We start from the raw sequence: 21,084 nt of genomic DNA, 5'->3' as shown, positions 1-21,084 counted from the left end.
ACTGTTCCAGCCTCTTGTCAGTACACTTAAGTGCACTGACTCTATCAGTGCGTTGTATTATTAGCCAAAGGTTACTCTTTGCCCTGGATATTTACAGAGCCAAGTAAATACATTGCAAAAGGAGGCATTGCCCAGAACTCCTAATGGAAGTGCATTTGCAATGTGCTTTTTCACTGAACAAATCCTTTTGTAACAGGACTTTAGAGCACCTTCATTCAGCTCTCTGAAATGACATAAGAGGCACAAAGTGCAGTGGTGGTGTTCGAGGAGGAGGAGGAGGAGATGAGGATTTGAGTATTTGCCAGTGAGTTCTGCTACAGAAACAGGTCCCAAGGGACTTCTGGGTCTCACCCTGGATCTCTGTAAGAACTTGTAAGTGCCTCAAGGAGTGCATGGCATCTAAATTTTAAGGTCCTATGGATAGGGACATCACATGATGCTGAGGAAATCTGTGAAATGCTGCAAACAGGCAGGGGCAGCCCAGCTTGTGCTGGAACAGCAACCAAGGGGATGCTTAGCTCCCAAGGCAAATTGCATACAGCAGATTGTATATTGTCAAAAACTCCTTTGGGCCTCAGGATTTCAGCACATCTCTGAGGACTTGGCTGCCTGGCCTCTGGGGAAGCATTTTTCCCAGGGTGTCTCCAGCAGTACCAGCTACCCACCAGGGCTGTGCTGTTGCCAGGATGCCATGTCCAGCTATTCCTTAGCTGCTCTGAAATGCAGCATTTCAGGAGCTTTCAGGCAGCCTAACACACAGATTGAATCCAGAGCCTGCCTTACCCTCCCGTGCTGTTTTGATGTCAGCAGCAACTTTGCAATGATCTCAATTCAAACTGGCACCAATCAAACTCAAAGTGTTTTCTGCCTTGGCTTAGGATCAGGAATATTGGTTATGATAACATGGGTTTGTTGAGTCCCTGTTTTCAATTTTAAATTTATGTTTGCCAAAAACAAACTCAATTGCAAAACAGACATCTATCTGTAGGTGGGTTTTTTTCACAACAAAATACCCAAACAAGACACTGAAGCAAAAATATACAAACCCAAAGCTATGTTCCTTCAACATAATCCCTCAGTGGAAGGGTTGATGTTTGAGGGAGATCTGAGTTTTCATGTACAACCTTGGAAAAAGAAGCATAGAAAACAGGGTAGCAATAATTGCCACTTAGGAGCACTTAAAGGGAAGTAGGACCACAGTGTCAAATACTACTACTTCATTTCTCAGGGACTTTGTGGAGGTTTTATTTCTGAGTTTGCATCATGTGAATTCCCAGTAACTGGGCTTCATTTTGCAAAACCTTTCAAAACAAAGCTCAGCTTAAATTGCTTATTTTCATCCTTTTTGTGGTTTGATCATATGAAGTTAACATATTTCCCACGGTTTCTGGCCAAAACCATTAATCTAAGGCTCATCTGAAACTCAGTAAAAGTTCACATGTAATTGGGATTGGATTTTGAGGTGATTTCATTGAATCTGTACTGAATTTTGTGGTTACAGCAGAACTCCAATGTGTAGCAAGAAACACCTAGTTTTTTGTTAAGTTCCTGTCTACTTCCTAGGCATTTAATCTGACAACTTAACAGGAATTTTTTGCTTGGAAATAATAATGAAATACTGTTGTGGTATCTCCTATCACCCCATGAGTAAAAAGAATGAAAGGGCAAACCAAAATCTTGTTCCACAAGTATTCCTCCTCTCTGAGTAGTGACAAAGGCCACCTCGATTTAACCACTCAGCTTCTCTGCCTGATTCCATGGCTTTGGCTCTGGTGCTCATCCAATCCTCTAATGAGCTGATTCACCCTGCTTGGCTCTTTGCTTTTCCTGTAAAAAAAAGGACAGAAGAGTGCCAGAGAGTGAAACTGAGGTAGAAATTTCTGGGGAAGTAAACATTGTCAGCCTGGACTCGAACAGACTCAGTGTAAATGTCTTCACTGAATAAATGCTTTTAGCTGAAGGCTGTCTTTTGACTGAAAGCAAATGAAATTGGACCTGATTGCTTCAAGATGACAAAGGGTTTAACGAGACTGACCCTCCTCTAGTGATCTTCTCAGGATCTTGATTACCTCTAATTCAGGAATGCTTGTAGTGGTCATGTTACTTTTCACTTCTAATCAGACCCCTACGACCAAAATGTGCCTTTGGTTCGTTTTCAGTTGCATGCTTCTGGTAAGGAACTACTTTGGAAAAAAAATAAAGGAAATAGGAGAAGTTTCTGGGATGATGCATACTGCTGAAAGTTTCCTCTGTGAGCAAATAAACAGACTATATTTGTGATCTACCTCTTCATAACATCCTCCAAAATTACAGCTTTTCAATCCTGGGCCAGCACGTGCAGTGGAGCTGCCTGTAGAGACTTTTTGTCTGTATTACATCCTCAAAATAAATTGATGATTTGAAAGGTTTCTCAAGTCACAGTTGTCTCCCAGTGGGAATGAACTTAACAGTTCCTCATGACACAGCTTATGGTTTGGAGAGGAAAGTCCTGGTCCTGTTGGAATTGTGCTCCATGCGTGCAGTGGGAATTCAACAGAAGTGCTTTGCTAAGACTGGGACGTTCACAGAAAGCAAATCTGTGCTTTGAACAAATTCTGTTCATTTCATCCTGTGCCAGTGCACTCTGTGCTGCCAAAACTCATCTTCTGCCAGCGTAAGTGTGCCTAAATAAAGGTTTCTCCCTGGCTGAGTGAGGATATCAGCACCACAGAGCCTTGGCAGTGTGGCTGTCCTGGCAGAGACATGTACAACAGCCATCTGTACCAGGATGCTGGCCAGACTTCAGGGAGATGGAAACAGCAGTTTGCAGCTCATGGGGTATCAAAGAGAACACACTCAGAACAGTTTGTCCCCACATCCATGGCATTATTTGAAGCAGAACCCAATGCTTTCATTTTAAACCCACACTTAAGTGGCCACCTTAAAATGGTGTGGCTGTACACACTGCTGCCAAAAGGAATGTAGTTCTGGAGCTCCCAGGGGCTCTGCCAGCTGAACTGGCTTCTGGCTTGAGGAATACACATGGTCCCAGTGGCTCAGGGAGCAGCTGCAGTGGGAGCTGCAGGTTGATCCTGGCTAGGGTAAAGGCTGGAGCCCCAGGTGAGGGGCCATGAGGTGGCACCAGCCCTTCCCACCACAAAGAGCACAGGGAGCTGCAGCTCCAGCCAGGTGTCCAGGCACTCAGGCCCAACAGGACCCAGTGGTTCAGCAGGAAGACCCCAGATGTGGCATTCACATTCTCTGAAAAAAATCCCTTCACCAAGGATTCTTCTCCTGGGAAGCTGAGAGGCCTCAGAGAAAAGGAAAACAATTCTTATCTCATTTGCTTCTCCCATGTTGTGCTCATGTGGAATGTGTTTGGAGATTGTTTACCCACAGGTGATTGCCTGATTGGATTCTGGTGTGAGGTGTTTGACTCTTTGGCCAATTGGGACCAAGCTGGGTCAGGACTCTGGAAAGAGTCACAAGTTTTCATTATTATCCTTTAGCATTCAGTAAGTATCCTCTCTGTATTCTTTAGTATAGTTTAGTATAGTATTCTTTAATATAATATAGTATAATAAAGTAATAAAGTAGCCTTCTGAGAACATGGAGTCAGGTACATCAGTCCTGCCTTTGTCAGGGCATTCCCAGCAAATACAGTACCCAGACTGTGGCACACTTTAGCAGTGAGGGGACAAAAGCCATGGGTTTCCCTTTTCCCTGTGTCCCTCCTCAGAGGTACCAGTGGGAGCTGTTTCTGTTCAGCTGTTACTGCAGCACAATTAAATAGTGGGAAGGATGCTGACATCTGGGACTCTGCTTTGGGAAATCTGGGCTCCAGCCAGTGAGGGAAACTTGTCTGACTGTGTGAATGTGAGGTGTGTGGGGAGCCAAGTGGGCACCCATCGGGTCACTGGAATCCCCCCCCTGCCAAGGGGCTTCAGTCCCAACAGTGAGAGCCTGGGGGTGGGAGTGTGACTGCCAGAGTGGTCAGACAGGAAACTTTCTTCAACATCAGGCTAGATTTTCATCTTCAGCTGTACAGTAGTTAGTGAGAAAAAAGTGTGAAATGCACTGGGAGACTGACACAGAAGTTTTCCTGTCAGTTCTTTTCCATGTCTTTTCCATGTGCTGGGAATGAGCTGTTAGGGGAAAAATTTCTTTAAACCAGTGCTTGCACTGAGAAAATTGACCACAGCAGCACAGGGTTGGGATATTTCAAGAATTTCTAGGCAGGTTCTTTCTTTCTGTTCCACGTGGGCAAACACAAGGCTGCTTGTTACACTGTTTACAGCATTTCTGTGCTGACCTTGTCTGAATGAGCACAGATTTGTTGTCATGTGTGCGAGGGCATGATCAAACAGCCATTGCAAATGTAATACCAAATGTCAAGAAGATTTAATCATATGAGCTGAAACATCTCCCACTAATGATACAACCTAATCACAGGATGCTGTTTTGCATGCATCACTGTCAAATGCTTTAATAGTTTTAGTCAGAAGGTATTTCAGTGATTACAAGCTGCTTGTGATTAAAATTAGTACAATTACACTAATGGAACAGGATTTGTGTAGTTGCCCAAAGGCACATTTTGAAAAACAGAACTAAATTTCTTGTGTAAACGATAAAGCAAACCTGGGACAAAGTTTATTTGAAGGCTTATGTCAGCATTGGTCCTAGTGACCCACCTGCTTTCTCTGCCAGTTTGTTTGCTTCTCTTTCATGTCATCAAAGAAATTCCTTCCCTTTGAAATACAGACAAACTTCCCAACATAAAAATAGCATGTCTGCCAAAAAGGAAAAAATAAATTTAATTAGTGAAAATAACCAAAGAATGATAAGCAGCAGAGATGTGCATTTTTTCCCACTCTATTAATAAACACACGTGTTTATGTTATGTTTTCTGGAAAAAGCAGGAAAACTTCAACAGTTTTCCCCAACATCTATACATGCTTCCTGAAAATTGGCAGATTAATAGGGTCTGAGCTGATTCAGACTAAGGCCACAGAGTTTAAGGGTCAGTGTGATTCTGTGTTGACTCCTGCCCAGCTGACACTCTCCTGCCCAAAATCTGGTGGCTTTATTAGGTAGGGACCCCTGTCAGCAGCAGTGGATTAATTTTTGTAAGCCTTGCCCACCTGATGTGAGGCAAGAAGTCTTTAAAAGAGCCTTGTCTGGTGGGGTTTTTGTGCCAACTTCTCCTGTGTGTTCATCTGAGCAGCAGAACTGTGGGACTGGGGAGGGCACCAGAGGGAATGTCTGTCCCCTGGGTCTGCTGAGGGGATGGTGGGGGCAGCTGCTAAGGGATGAGGCTCCTAAAGAGCCTGGCAGGATGGAGGAGCAGAGCTGCTGCAGGAATGGGGAGAGGGTCACCTGGGGCTGTGTCAGATGGATCTGCTCACACACAGAGCACAGCCCCCAGAGCTCAGCTCTGTGCCTGGAGAAGGTTCCTCTGTAGGGCTTGCAAGATAGGCAAAATGAGCAGCCCCTGTGTTTTCACTCAGGGCAGCTGAAGGCAGGAGCTTCTTTGTCAAACAACTGGGGAGAGAATCAGATTTTGATACTCTGAGATTCCACTTGAGAATGAAAAGTGCACAGCTTCTGGCTGCAGCTCTTTGCCTTGATGTTAAGGCTATGCAGGTTCTCTTGACTTTAATTTGAATTTACTTTACATGTTAGTTTTGTTTTTCTGAAGCAGGAAAGACCTTTAAAGTCTTCAAACCATTATCTAGGAAACCTCAAAACCACAAAGATTACTACATACATTTTTTAAAAAGTGATTAGTAAGTAAAAGAAATAAGACTTTTTTTCTCCAGTCAGGTGCCAACTTCTGCAGCTTGGGAATCTTCTTTATTATTTTTGACTTCTTAAAGGTAGAAATGTTGTTTTAGTTCTAGCCTTCTTGTATTGAGACATTGAGACCATTTAGTCTGTTTTTAGCTCTCTTTCTCTGAAGCACTGCTCTTTCACAAACAGTTTATCATAGGTTTCAACCCGTGATGCTTTTTCACGTACCAGAATCTGCTTTTTTTTCAGTTTTGTTTTAACTCACTGGGGATTCATCAGAACAGAGTCTTAGCTGCTTGAAAAATAGTTAGGAAATCAGCTGAAAGACCTCTCTCCCAAAAACATTTTGAGGCATGCAGGATTATGAGTTCTTTGACAGGAGATTCTGAGATCCAGGCATGTTTTTGTCGCCAGAAGAAGGTGATTGGGAAGCTGAGATGCAGGGCAGAGGTGTAGGTAATCTTGTTTTTATTGATGAATAGTCTTCTAAATCCTTTGCATTTTTGGTAAATGGTATACATGGAATAGTAATTAGAACTTTGATGAACTTGTGTGAATTTAAACTAGCTGAAGATACAGTTCAATGACTAGAAAGTTAAATTGAGCTTACTTAGCTGCTGCAAATAACTCTTGTAGATTCACCTGTTGCATTAGCTATTTGAGGGGTTTGTGTTTGTTATTGTTTATAGTTTGGAATGTTTGTTTGTTTGTTTGTTTTGACTATGAGTTCTCAAAAATCTATCATTTAAGTTATACCAGACATGAAGTTCAGTGATAGTTGAGTGGGACATATTTTGGGACAGACAGCTTCTGAAAACCTTTCTGGTCTGATGGTGTATGAAATTTATGGTATCTTATTTGGTTAAAAGTCCTGAAAATGAAAGTGCTACCATGACATTTTGCAATTGAACTTTTCTTAGGCTAGCAGATGACCTCAGCATCCTGGGACTTGTATGCTTGCATGTGCTGTCCCCAGTGGAGCCTGGTGGATTAGGGGAAAAGGGATAAAGCATTCCAATCCTCAAGATTTGGATTTAGAGCAGAAGGTAAAGCAACCTGGAGACTGCTCTTATTTAAGGCAGTGACTCTGTTGCAAGTAAATATTCCCAATATATTCAGTATATCTCTCCCTTTATCCAGGGCTGTTGTTTAGCAGGGGAAAAGCCTCTAGAATGTTCTGCTGATAACACAGGAGGCATCTGCAGAAATTCAAGATCATCAGCAACCTGTTGCAAAGGTTGTCATCAGTGTGGCCTAACCAGAGGGATTTTTTTTTTTTAATACTTGATGACAGAATCAGTAAGACAAGGAAGGGTTTTCTTCCCCCAGGAAAACACACAATTACTCCAGGTCATGGCAGCAGCTCCTCAGTGGAACGAGCACAGCACTCAAGATCCATCAACTTTCAGCAGTAGTTCAAGAATGTTTTATTAGTATTTTGTCTAACATAGGGCAAAATCATAACTTTAATGTCTTATAAAATGAAAAATTAGTCTGCTTGGGTGTTAGAAAGTTGTTGTAGCAAAAATACAGAATAAATCAGCAAGCAGAAGTTTGATGGTTTGAAGCAATATGTCAGAAACCATTAAAATTTCGTCTCTGCTACACGACAGAATTGCCCATGACACGAGGGATATCCAGTTTTAGAAATGTTTAGCTGCTGGGCAGTCCATGCAAGTCTTCATTTCCAGCCACACAGAAGCCTTCAGTTCTTCTAAATTCTTGTATTGCTTCAGAAAGAAATTTAGGTAAAGCCGTTGTCATTGTTATTAACCAGAACCTTATTTTTTGCACTTCTATTATCACAGTTCATTACATTATGCTACTTAGCACCACATGAGCATAAAGCAAGAACAAAATTCTTGTATCATAAGGGAACTTATTATCTGGGTCGATGAAGGGTAAACTGATGTGCCCAGAAAAGGAAGAATCAGGATTTGGAGCAACCAATACCAGTCAGCTCCAGCTGCGAGAGTCTGGGCATGTCAGGGCACATCAGTGGCATGTTCACTCATCTCTACAAAAAAAGAGTTTCGAGGTGGGTTTAAAGAAGGGTAATAGATTAGTTCCAAAGGAGCTTTTTCCATGCCTGAATTAAAGCTCAGGAAAGAACCTGTCTCTGTGTTAATAAAGGCAGAAGGAAAGAGATGGAGGTGGGCTGGACACTGACCTGGAGAAACAGAATGGCACCAAGTCAGCTTTCTTCAGTGAAAATTATTTTTGCCTATTTGAGTAAATAATTACAATAGTTTATCATTATTCCTTTTCATATTGTAAGTAATTAAATTTTCAGTACATAATACAGAAACTCCTCTGCCTTATCTACCTGAGGGGAAAAAAGACCCTGGGAGTTGGTGGGAGTGTGACAGAGTCAATCTGCCAGGCCTCCCCATATTTATATTTCAGTCATCCTGCCATCAGAAAAACCTCCATAAGCCTTGTTAGGAAAATGTATTAGCAGTATCAGTTGTGGCAATAAAAAAGGAGTGCATCTCAGATTCAGGATTTGAGCAGCAGGACCTACTCATGATCAGTATTATTGAGCTAGCTTTAGCTTTTGATCCTCCAAGGATTTTTTGAGGGTTTTTTTTTGTTTGTTTTTTTGGGTTGTTTTTTTGTTTGTTTGTTTGTTTGGGGTTTTTTGTTGTTGTTGTGGGTTTTGGTTTTTTGTTTTGTTTTGTTTTGTTTTGTTTTGTTTTTTGTTTTTGTTTTTGTTTTTTTTTTTTGAGGGTTTTTCTGCAAACACTTCTATTCCTAAATTCTGGTCTCCAAAATCTCCCAAGTGGTCTGTTGTAAAGCTTCTTACTTTTTGCCAACAAGCAATATTGTGAAACAACTGGAGAACTCTGCAGGCTGTTTAACTCGGTGCTACGTTCCCCTCAAGCATGCATGAGTGTGTATATTCCAAGGATGTTGCTCTGAGCAATCTGAAGATTGTTTGACAGAGGTTCTTTATCTCTTGCATTACAGTTCTAGATGTTATCACATTCAAAACATATTTGAACATTTTGGTAAACATTCAGCATCTCTTTGAAGCAAAAAAAAACATATCATGGCCCTGTTCCATAAGAGCTGGCAGCAGTGGTTTTAGCTGCTTGGGGGCAAATTCATGTGGGAACACTGATGCCTCTGGAATACTCTCCTTCATTTCAGCTGTGGAAAGGGGCCTGCTAAATTCTGTCCTTGGAGAGTATAATTAATAAAATCTTATATGGAAATTCAGTAATAGATATTCCAATGGTCATGTGAAGAGTTGTAATTATGGTGGTGCACAAAGGTAAAGGCCATACTATTAAACCAGGAGGGTGACTTCTTTTTCCATTTAAAAGTGTCAGGAATGTGAATAACTGACAAAAGATTTCCACTGCCTTGATTCTCAAAAGTTCTGCTCTGAGGTTTCTCCACCATCAGCATCAGGTTCAGTGGTTATGAAGTGAGGTGACTTACAAGACCTTAGCAAAATCTGAGCACCAGACTTGACTGGAAGCAGAGAACATCACCATTTTCTATGTGGCAGTCTTTTTCAGGGGCACCCTTAAAACAGAATTTGTGAATCTCATCTACCCCCAGACTGATTGATTGATTGACCAACTCCACATTTATGCAAAAGGATCAAAATGGCAAAAAATGGCTTTCAATTAATACCACTCTCAATTTTATCCCTGCTGATTTTCAGTGACAGAACTGAAACCATAGTTTGACTGATAGGAGTTCATTATCCTGTCCCTGCACCTTCTTGCAGCAAAAGTAAGAGCAACATTTTTCCCTTCCCATGCTCGAGTTGTGACTCACAGTTCAGCAGCTAAGTGGGGCATACATGGCAAGAACTAGGCTATGAAATTACTGGCGAGTCTGACGTTCCCAAAGCTGAAATGTCACTGAATGATCTTGTGCCAGCTTGTGTCTTGGGGTGCATCAAGCACAACACATCACCAGCTGGCTGGAGGAGGTGACTGTCCCGCTCTACTTTGCACTGGTACAGCCTCACCTCAAGCAGTGTGTGCAGTTTGGGGCACCACAACACAAGAAGGACATCAAGGTGTTTGGGTGGGTCCAGAAAGAAGAAAAATAAAAAGTTATCTCTGCTTCAGATTTGCTTACCGACCATCCCAGGGCCATGAAGTATTGTTTAATTGTCCTTGGACTACTCTTCTCAGCTTTATTACCACCCATAGGGAAGAGAAACAATGGGTAACACTGCAAGGTCCCTTGGACCAGGCTAAGAAGTTTCCTACTGATGTCCTAAAACCAGACCCCAGGGAGGCAGCAGAGTTCCCTGACAGGAGTGTCTGTCTGGCAGGTAGGACCCTCTGTTCCCCTCAGAAGGATGGGAAAAGAGGGTCAACATGACCATACAACCATGACCCACCTTTCCTTCCTTGTAGAGATGATCTCAATACAAAGGGCAGGCCAGTCTGGCCCTCACAACACCTCTGGTGTGGCTGGACCATCATCCACATCATCCCCTGAGTGGCCTTCCACATCCAAAGCCTCATTCCTGTTGTACAGAGGCATGGAGGAAGGCGAGGGGAGGCAAGGAGGGGCTTCTCCTGCCACCTGTGACATGTGAACACAGGCCCACAGTGACTCTGCTTGCCAGCAGTTCTTCTCCTGAGACGTTCTTCTTGACTCCCAGGTCCTTTCCACTCATGAGTAAGATGTTTTCATTCCAAGCTGCAATTGGTGATACGAGGCACAGAGTCAAAGTTCTTTCAGTGCTGTCTTTTATGTGGTTGTTCAATGTACAGCAGACGACAGACAGGACTTTTACCCCTGAAATTATTGGAGTGAACTCACCCTGATGAACTTTCTGATCACTGGACTGACCTGGATGTACTCAGGAAGGAAAATGTGGACAGCAAGGGACTGAACCCATAGAGAAGCTCTCTGATGACAGTGGTAATGGAAAGAATGTCAGCATGTAAGGCACGAGAAAAAGACAAAAATATGCCTGTGGCTAAGGATGCAATTTTTTAAAGTTATACAACTTAGTCTATTTGGGAATTTAGGCCTCTCAGTTTAAATTTAATTTTCTGATAAATTTTGTGTTATTTGCAATCAATTTACTGGAGGTAAGAAAAACAAGCCTCACACCTTTTTTCCTTTCAAAGGCAGGAAAAGTGGTACCTGCCTTTGGAATAACACAGATGAAACAGCCTACCTGCCCAGCAGATGTGCTAGGAAGGAGAGTCTGGGGACCACAAGCAGGGGTTTAGTAGGAATGAGAACCAAAGTATAACCTCTCTAGGCTCCTTATCCTTAATTTTATCCTGGATTTGCATGCCTGCAAGCTAGATGGATCTACCAGGATCAGACAGTCTGCAGGCCTGAGTTTCATTCATCAGGTTGCTCTCTCCCAGTTTGAAATTCTTCCTTGGAAGGGGAGAATCCATAATCCAAGTGACACCAGTTCACACCAGATTTAGAGGCTAATGCACACTTTTGCTAAATCCTATTAGCTGTCAGAGTTGAACTCTGAAAACCAGGTGAGGAGTAAAGGGTGTGGTGACTTGCTGTTGTACTTCAGTCCCTAACAGCACTGGGAAGTTTTGGGTGTATGCAAAGCAGTTAACTCCTGAATTTGCTCTCTGTGTAAAAGAGGCATAGATGAGCCTACATAAACATCAAAATAGGAGCTCTAATCTGCACTGTGGTAGTTACTGTCACAACAGGAGTGGCAGCACAGAACAAAGGGAGCTTGAGAGCTGGCACAGATGGGTTTCCCTACAGTGTCTGACCAGACAGAGCTAGGAGAGTGAGATCTGGGAACCCTGCTGGATTTTCTCTGAAGTCCATATGTTCCTTGAAAGGGCATTCAAAAGACACACCTGTTCCTAGCTGGAGAACTTGCTAAAACACCTTAAGCCTACACACGACAATCTGTACCCAGCCCATATGTTGGTGATATGAGGCACAGAGTCAAAGTTCAGCTTTAAGTGCAGCTTTAAGTTCAGGGGGGGAAATGAGGTTGTTGGGATGGGAGAGACTCTTTGCTCAGTAAATGTTGAAAGTTGCCTTTTTTCTGTCTAGTAAATTTTTCCATTGCTTTCTACGGAGTAAATGCATTTTGTAATCAGTGTACCATTTCACCACTTCCTCTTTCAGCTGAGCACAGCAGCAGCAGCAGTTACTGGTGCTGAAGGCAGCAGGCAAGGGACTCACAGGGGTTATTGGGAGGCAATCCCCGATGGAAGACTGAAAAGAAACTGAGTCAGTACCTCAGGGGACAGTACAGTTCAGCTGGGTGCTGACATGTGTGCACTAAGAAAGCAGCTAGCCATGGCCAGCCCCAAGCAGGGCTGGAAGGTGCACTGACTGAGCAAAACTCAACCCATCCAAGCTCACAGCTCTGGCCATGACTACAAAAGCAGATTCCTCTCCCAGATGTTGCCCCTCTTCCTGCTTGGACAGACCAGCCCTTTGGCACTACAGAATAAACCAGCCTTAGCTACAGAACTAAGGTTGAGTGTAAAGTCTGGAAAGCATTGATTGACTTAGAGCCATTAAGCCTCGCCCTGTCTCACATCCTCAGAGCCAATCTAAGTCTCAGCACTGCTGTGGCAAAGAGAGAGTGCTCTTTGGTCCAGACTGGGGTTGTAGGAATAACCTTTGTGCCCAGAACACGGATGAAGTTTGGGAGCTATTAAACTGAAGGAAGTGAGTGATGGAAAAGAAGGCAGGCTTTCAAAGGAAGTGTGGGGTGGGGTGGTAAAACTCAAGCACAGCAAGTATGTGGTATCCAGAAGGGGACACTTATTGGATCCACATGTCACAACAAAGAGCCATAGAAAGAAATCTCCTTAAATGTGGGCAGATAGAGCATTAGGGAGATCCAGCATGTCTCACACAGATCCTCAGCCCCCGAAGCAGGAATTCAGCTCCATCTCTCTAGGAGCTCCCTCTAAGTGCCCTGAAGCCTTCCTTTAATCCCTTAGCCAGAAGCCTCCCCCAGCGTGTTCTGTAGCCTAAAGGTCACTAGCTGGGAAAAGATAACTGATAACAGAATGTGGCCTCACTTCTAGCCAGGATTCAGCTACTTCCTGGGGTTGCTTCTCCTTGTTTTTTTCTCCTCTGGTTACTTTTAGAGGACCACACATGGTCTCAGGAAATGGCTGGAAGGCTGATCCTGTTAGAAGCAGAGAAATCACCTTTTCTGTTCCATGCTTCAACTGTAGGCAGGAGTTCCAGTGTTCCCTCCTTGGGTACAGTTGGATGTGAAGGACTCAGTGTCCTGTGGCAGAGTACCTTAAACTTTTATAAGGTGATCCAAATTCTTGAGGAAGCTTCTGCATATTCATCCCCAATTCTTTGTGCTTAAGGAATGGTTTGTTGGTCTGCTCTGCAAAAGCAGACAAGAGCTCATGCCTTGCAAGGCATGAGGCAGAAAAGGGCTGACACTTTGCTCTCCCTGAGGAGCCTTCCCAGAAAATATTACCTAACTCACTTTGTTGATACTTGGTGGATCAGTGGCCAAGCTTCACCACGTTAGTTACATTAATAAAAAATACATCCTTAAGAATACTTTGTTTTACAAGCCTCTGCACATCTCTTTGCCTCACTGCATATACTAGGGGAAACCAGTTAGCTCCATTTAGAGCCACTGAAAAGTACCACAAAGGAAAAGATTGCAGTTTTCAAAGTTGCTTCTGTTATTCCTGAGCAATCAGAATAGCATAATTCCTTCCAGTGCTGCACAATTTTGATTTCAGAAACATCTGTGTAACTGGAGATTTCATTGTCCTTAATACCATTTTCACCAAGAAAATCTACTGCAAATGAAAGTGTTCATAGGTACAGACAGTCAAAGAAGCCTTTGAACAATCTGAGCTAGCAGGTAATTTTTTTAAAAAGTTGATTTTGAATGAGCTATTGTGTTTCAATTAATAACTCCATAGGAACTCCACCACATTATAGCTCTGTGTATTTTCTGCAGAATAATGAGTTTTCTCCTGTTTCTGAAACAGTAGCTGAGCAATTCCAGAGCTCTGCAGTGCTAATACATAGTGGTGAAGGAAGGAGGGACAGGGAAGTGTATTCAGGGAATCCTGTTATCCCAGGCAGTGTGGTAAACTCTCCCATGGACACGAGCCAGAAGGATGTGGAAGCCATAGGCTTCATTCCCCGCAGATTATTCATTTCTGACTGTTAACTGTGACTTGTAATCTCTAAAGAGTGTTTGGAGAGGAGGTCTTATCAATGTGCTGGATTAAACTAAATAAATTTTATCACCTATTTCCCATTGTTTGAGTAGGGCAATTTGGGAAATTATGTCCCTCTGCTTCACACAATCTGGAATACCTCTCCTTCAAAACAGATCAATTTGACAGCTTCAGAGGGGTACAGAAAGAAATGTTGGTAAGGCCTTGACCAGAAGGGAACTCTCAGGACATGATTTTAATATTTCCTGGTAAAGATTTGTGCTTTGTTAAGACATGAATAAGAATAGCAGTGCCCCTTTGGATGAGTACAGCAAAACCTCTAAACCTTTCTGGGTCATTTCTGCTGGGCCTGATCATTATGTTCAAAGCTCACTGCTGCCTGGTCTGATGAAGAGTAGGGCAGACTGGAAAGATGCTCTGAGCTGTAAGGTGATGGAAAAGCCATCTCTGTAATGGGTGGTGATGGGAGCCTTTCCTTGTTCAGTTCAGTGGAAATGAGGCACAGATCTTTGCGGAGACATGGAGAATGGTTTTGGTTTCTCTGCCTTCCGAGGAAGAACACACAAGAAGTCTCATGGCAACTAGGACCAGCTGCTGGAGTCATGAATTTTTATGAAGAGATTTCTGGCAACCACATTAAATAATGCCTCTAGCCAACATGTCGGCTCTCTGAACTAATTTCTACATCAGCAGCACTGCAGATGGGTGATCTGCTACAGCACGGGCAGACAGTTAAAGTTATGAGCTCCTACAACAAAAGACTTCTAGTAAACAGTGTTTTCAAGATTGCAGTTTCTCTTCCACTCAGGGCAATGGCAGTACTAGAGCTATGGAAGGGAGAAGAGGAGAGAATATTCCTTCAACCCCCAGGACCCAGCTGTTTTATCAGTTTTAACACCAATTGAACCTCTTTACATCTTACTACTGGTTCTAGCTTATAAGATATTGGAATTCTTCACACCTGAGGCTTCTTTAAAATGAGACTAGAGCTCACCCTTCAGTGATTGATATCTCAGTCCAAATTTGCCCATTTTATGTCATTCAGCAATAATAGAAAAACAAGCTCTGTTTCCCTTTATATGCATCATCTGCAAGATTTCAAGGCTGAGGATGGGAAAACTGTCAGTGTTGTAGCAGAGGGCATGTGCAGGCAGATGAAAAGAGAATTTCTTCTGTAGAGTGCAGGAGAGACCTGTTGGTAAACACTTCTGAAAAGAAATGCCACAGAAACCAAGCCAGGAGGTTTGTTTTATGATAGTAATTATTCTCCATGATGCTCATTGGAATAGGAATTCTGTGATTTTCACCTCAAACTCCATGGAATTGAAGAATGACAGAATCCAGAGTAAGTTCCTTCTTCAACTTGTTTAAAACTATCATGATAATTATTCACTGATGATATAACCACCACACCACTTTGCCAGCATTGGTTTTATTTCAAGAGCTTGTGTCCTACTGGTACTCTGCAGCCCATTTGATGCAGTGAAGGGCAGTGGCTGCATTTATAAAGGATGCTCATGAACATTCTGCTCACTGTTAAAAACTGGCTCAGGAGATGGTTTTGATTTCTGGTTCTATATTTGAAAGCACACCCAACTCTGTGTCCATGATGATGCCCCTTACTTTGGAATTGTGGATTGCCCAGCTACACAGAAATAAGCTGGTTTTGCACTGAAAGGCTTATCCTGCAGGAAACTGGGAAAGGGGAATGGGCATAGAAGGGAAAGGATGCACATACAGCTGTAGAAAGCATTGTGAGCAGGGAGAGGACTTCCCACCTTGCTCTGGTTCATCAGGATGCATTGGCAACTCTGTCCCCAAGGTTTAGTGAAGCATCCTTTCCTTTGACCATGTTTGCTGACAGACACACACCATGTGGTTGTGGTTCTGCAGTTCTGTTTTGATATCTTCTGCAGAGTGGACAAAGCTTGTGACAAAACCTGAAATCCACTAATCTGTTATATATATATATATATATATCAGATATAGACATAGATGTTATATATCTGTTATATCTTGGAAAACAGCATTTTATCATCTCCCTGCCTGTTCTTCTGAAGCTGCTCAGTACAGGCTTGGTCCTTTTCCACATGGGTGAACCAAAGAGTTTTAGGAGATTTTCATGCACATGATTTCACACTGTTCCTTGCTGGTGCTCCTCCTGTTTGGTTACAGCCCAGCTACACAGAGCTTAAACTGCAATAAAAGGGTTTAGTGAAAGCTGTACATAGTGATCTCTGATTTCCTCTTAGGAACTACAATCCTCCTTAATTATTTTCTGCACCCTGGAGTTTGGTTGTTACTTTTGTGGTTGGACTTCTCTTTCAGCCAGTCCCCCCTGTTGGTACAACTGCCCTTCCTCCTTCCCTTTTTGGAAGCATAATATTTGAGGGGATTTCTTAAGCAGTGGAAACCCTTAGAGCCTTGTGCTACCTTAGTCAGAACACTTTTAAGGATAACCTCTAATCTGTGTGAGTAACTGAAGGCCCATATGTCCCAAGGGAAGGAAACCTTGGAAATGGGAGCCAGAGTAGAGTGTTCAGCAAAGAACAAAACCCTTTTGGCTTTGTTCACATCAAACATTTGTGTTTGCCAAGAGAGGGAGAAACTTCTGTGTGACTATTTAGAATGCCACCTGCTCATTTAGCATTATGAATTGCATCTAAGCCTACTCCTAAATTAATCCTGTCCTCAAAGACTGGTTAGTAATTTTGAAGGAGGAAATACTGCCTTACAGAGATTGTCCTCAGCAATCTGTAGCTATTTCTAAACTTCTTCTTACTTCCCTATGCTGGAAAAGGAAAGGTACAGACCAGGCTCTAGATCAATGCAATAATAATGCTTATTCTTCATAAATAGAGAGCTATGCTGATTATATAATTGGTTATTTGACTAATGGCTAAAAAAATCAATGTTGTATATTAAACCTCTTTATCTAGAATGAAATGGAAATTGTTTTGTGAAAATATTTCATTTTCTTTAAAATATGAAATAGAAATTGCTTTAAAAATAAAAAAAAATCTTTCTTTCACCATCCAAAAAACCCAGAGCAGATGTGTTTTGCCAGCTGCACTTTCCTATGTCTAAAACAAGGCCTACTGTATAGGTTGTGAGGAGGGTGAAGTGGATAACACCTAGAATGTCTGCCTCCAAATTCTCACCAAAAATTGACAAATGAGCTGGAATACCTTGATGTAAAAATAGGGTTATTTTTGTGTGCATTTTGAGCTTTAAATGTATATTTTGGTCATATACAGAGGCTTCATTCAATAACTATGAAGCTTAGATAAAACCAGACAGAGAAAATGTTCGATTTTTTGCTTAATAAAATTTCTTTCAATGCAAGAAAGAAAAAAATTTCAAGCTACAACCCTTCTGCTAAAACCATTGAGACTGGGAAATTGAACTGAATTGCTCAAAAATGGAGGGACAATTCTAGCTTTTGTTGCATTATGAAAGGTGAGTACAGAGTTATCCCAGAACTCCAGCAAAATGGAAAATGTGGCACTTCTGGTTTCTGGAGGCTTGTTTTCAGATGCTTTCATAAAAATGCTTCCTATATTTAACTACTGTCATGTTTCTGAATTCTGACAGCCTGGCTGTATTATTAAGTACAAGAAAGAGGCAGGAATTTATTTTAAAAAATAATAATAATATTCAGAGCCTCTCTTGCTTTAAAACTAGTCTGCTGATGAATTTGCCTGTTGTGCAGTGATGCTCATCCCAGCAATGAAGTCAGAGGTGATGAGAAACATCTCACTTGGCTGAGGTTATGCTGTTATTAAGTAGCACAGCTCTGCTAAGTAGAGATGACAACAAAGCAATAATATTTAAACATTACTGTAAATCTGGGGAAGAAATGGCAGTCTTAAGTGTAAACCTCCTCCTTTTCAGCCTGTGTCCTACATACCTGCCTTGATGGGCTCCATTTGAAGCACACTGTAAATGTTTAGTGAGACTCTCTCTCAGGTCAGCTCTTATTAATGTTGAGTGTGTGCAGAACAGTTTGCAGAATCTGAATCACTCTGAATCTGGCAGAGTGCCTTTCCTTCCTATTACACTGGAAGAGGGGGGAAAAGCAAACTGCCAGGGAGAAGGAGTGAACTGACAGCAGAGAGCTGCAGCCCATAATGGGTGTAAAACCATCCTAAACCATATTTAGACAAGAACTGAAGCAGTCACTATTTATTCTGCTTCAAGAATGGCAGTTTTGAAGCCATTTCTGTTCCATGAAGTAACATGTGAACAGATTTCAAATTACTGTTGCTTGCTTAAGAGAATAAAAATACTGAAAAGTCAAATGATGTCAGTGAAGCTGTTAAGCCTCTCTTGTTTCCTTCCAGACTTTTGCTGCCCACCAAAAGTATTGACTGAATGCAAGTCTTTGAATCTACTGAGAATAACAGCAGAAGAAGCATCAATAACAACAGATTCTATCTTCTCCCCCACCACTGCTGGGTTTATTTTTTAGGAAAGGAAAATCTGAGCAGATTTGTGCAGGAAGAGACACCTAACCAGACAGCTGCATAGACAGTGCCTCTGCCTGTAGCTGGAAAGATTAGCTTTGCTTAGCTGTGTTTTCTGCCTTGGATGTCCTGCCCTGCAGTCTATGAGCTCAGGAACAGCAGCTCCCAGCTTTCTGGGAGATGCACACCATGCTAAATAAAGGGGGTGGAAGGCTGAGTGCCAGCTTTTTTTCTTACTTTGGGAGTAGTGGCTGTTCTGTTGGGGGCAGGGGGGCAGCTCCAGGAAGGTTTTATTCTTCAGAGCTTTGTAATCCCCCTCTTCACTGGAAGCTGCAAGGGGACAGCTGGGGACACAGCAGGCAACCTTTCAATTAAGTGGAAAGAGTAAGAAATTTTCCACTGACAGATTTTTCCCCTCTTGACCAGACAAATTTGCAAAACTGAACAATGTTATTAAAAAAAAAAAACCAAAAAAAAACCAAAAAAGTAGTTCTTGCAAAAACAAGCTGATAACTTTCTTTCAGGGAGACAATGAAAAAAGATTTGAGCTTCTTTTCTTCTACTTAGTTATTTCTGAATAACTAAGTGGGGATTTTTTTTTCCAAGCCAACCTTTTTTTTTCACATGTTTAAACAAGATCTTAAATAATACTAAATTTCTAATTTGAAATTTACACCTTTAAAAACTATATAAACAGAAATTTCAGTCTGAAATATGTCCAGGATTGTTGGCTCACGAACATGAGATTTTTGGGGTGATTTCATACTCATGTTCTGATTTGGGAGGGATTTTCAGTATCTTACAAATACTTAGGGAATACAAAAGCCATTCCCTACACAGCTGCTAGATGCTGTGGTGAGAGTTTGGAAAATATGAATCCATTCCCTACACTTGACAGAGGTTACCCACCAAATTCCTTTCACTTAGAATGTCAAACTGCTTTCATTAGGAATAAATCTTCCTTTTTCTGCACTGACCAGCAACTGACTAACACCTTACATGAAATAAAGTCTTAATTTTCTATGGTTTTTTCCAACATCTTTTTTGTTGAAGTGTCAGAGTCTATTTTGTTGCACATAAGGGTGGAAAACATCCCAGCTTCCCTCACCCAGCAGCATGCCCAGGGAAATGTGTGAGCATACTTTACCCATACTTCAAAACAAAAGCTGTGGTTTATGAAGTCTTTGAATCCTTTGTGCACTGGTTGTGGGCAGAGACGATTGAACTCTAGCCAGAGACTTTGAGAGGGCACTGCTAAGTTTATTAAACATCTGGGAGGCAGACCAGGTTTTCCTGCAAGTCATTTGCTACAGAAGCTTCTTCCTTCTAACCAGGGCTTTGAGGTTTGCAATTACAGCTCCTAAGAGCCACGGCTGTCACAAGTTGAAAGGATTCATTTCCTCCATGACTTACTGGGACACGGTTGGGATGGCTGGAAGTGACAGAAGAGAATGTCTTTCAAGCTAATAGATCATCCACTACAGCAGAGTCCCAGACTGGCCACATGCCAGGCAGACACACAAGAGAAACAAACCCAGTGCTAGTAAAAACTGAAAACAAACATAGTGGGGTCACTTTCTCCATTTGATGATCCATTGAAATGGACACTGTTTCATCCTCACGACACTTGCAGCTCAAGACTCTGCACTCCAAAAGCAGTTCAGAGCTCTTCAGTTCCAGAGCAGTTCAGCAAGGGTTTATGAAAATCCCAAAATTCAGAAGGATTGGTTTTGGGTATGGGAGGAGGTGGTTTATTTAATTTGAGGTTTGGTTTTTGAGGGATAGGGGATAGTGGTGCTGGTTTTGTTTTGTTTTGAGGGTTTTTTTCTGCAGACATCCTTTTCTCCTCTTTACTCTGTCATGTTCTTTCCCTAAACCAGTGAGTCTGTTCTTTATAGCCCAGATCCCAAAATTGCAGCAGAGGCAAAGATGGTCAAAGCTTCACTGGCCAGAGATGAAGCCTCGCTGCCTGGAACAGCAAAGTGTGGCTGCTCATCCATGCAGGTACTCTGCTGCTGCAGCCACTCCTCCAGCAAGCCTTTCCCAGCCCCCAGGATGGCAAACTTTAGTGCAAAGGGGGCTTTTTTGGCTGCCTGTGTGAGTGTAGTGAGTCTGCAGGACATTATTATTCAAACCCTTGAACCTGTGTCAGGTTGTTAATGCCTTAATGTTTATTCAGGGGTCAGAGACTGCTGGCAGGTGTCCCAGTAAATGGGAGGCTGTCAATAAGCAAATGACTTGCCATTCACAGCGTGATTGCTGTCAGCAGGTGACAGGATGCCAGACTGAAAGAGGAGAGGATGGGGAGGCAGGAGAAACGGCAAATGTTTCCTGGTCCTGAGGAAGTGAGGGAGAAGCCTCCAGGGACAGCCACAGCAAATCAACATTTAAACAGCAAAAAAGACCCCATCATCCAGCTTTGGGATAATGCTACTAAAGGAGCAGTTTAGGTCCTCTAAAGCTTCGGGTAAATGGCATTGACACTTTTGGAAGCATTTCCACTTCTCCATCAGGAAAGAAGATAGATTATATTTAGTGGTATTCCCATTTCTCCCATATTTGTACATCATGTGTATAAAAAGAGGCAAGGTCCTAAACGAGTGGGTTTATCCATAATTAAAGGCCATGATTGTGCAAAGTATGTTACTTCTTCTAGATAATCTGCTTTTAGGCACACTTCCCAGTCCATA

The 21,084-nt window shown here is 42.3% G+C and overlaps 1 protein-coding gene across 1 annotated transcript in view; it reads left to right on the top strand.

Moving 5' to 3' along the window:
• Positions 1-6,135: 6,135 nt before the first annotated feature.
• Positions 6,136-21,084, top strand: part of RASGEF1B (RasGEF domain family member 1B) — a 47,008-nt gene continuing 32,059 nt past the window's right edge. The window contains exon 1 of the mRNA XM_050973758.1: positions 6,136-6,225. The gene's annotated coding sequence lies outside the window, so the exon portion shown is untranslated. The remainder of the gene's footprint in view (positions 6,226-21,084) is intronic.

The sequence above is a fragment of the Serinus canaria genome, chromosome 4 (assembly GCF_022539315.1).
Source record: "Serinus canaria isolate serCan28SL12 chromosome 4, serCan2020, whole genome shotgun sequence".
Lineage (NCBI taxonomy): Eukaryota > Metazoa > Chordata > Aves > Passeriformes > Fringillidae > Serinus > Serinus canaria.
Note: the sequence above shows the minus strand (reverse complement) of the source record. Positions and strands in the feature narration are given on the sequence as shown.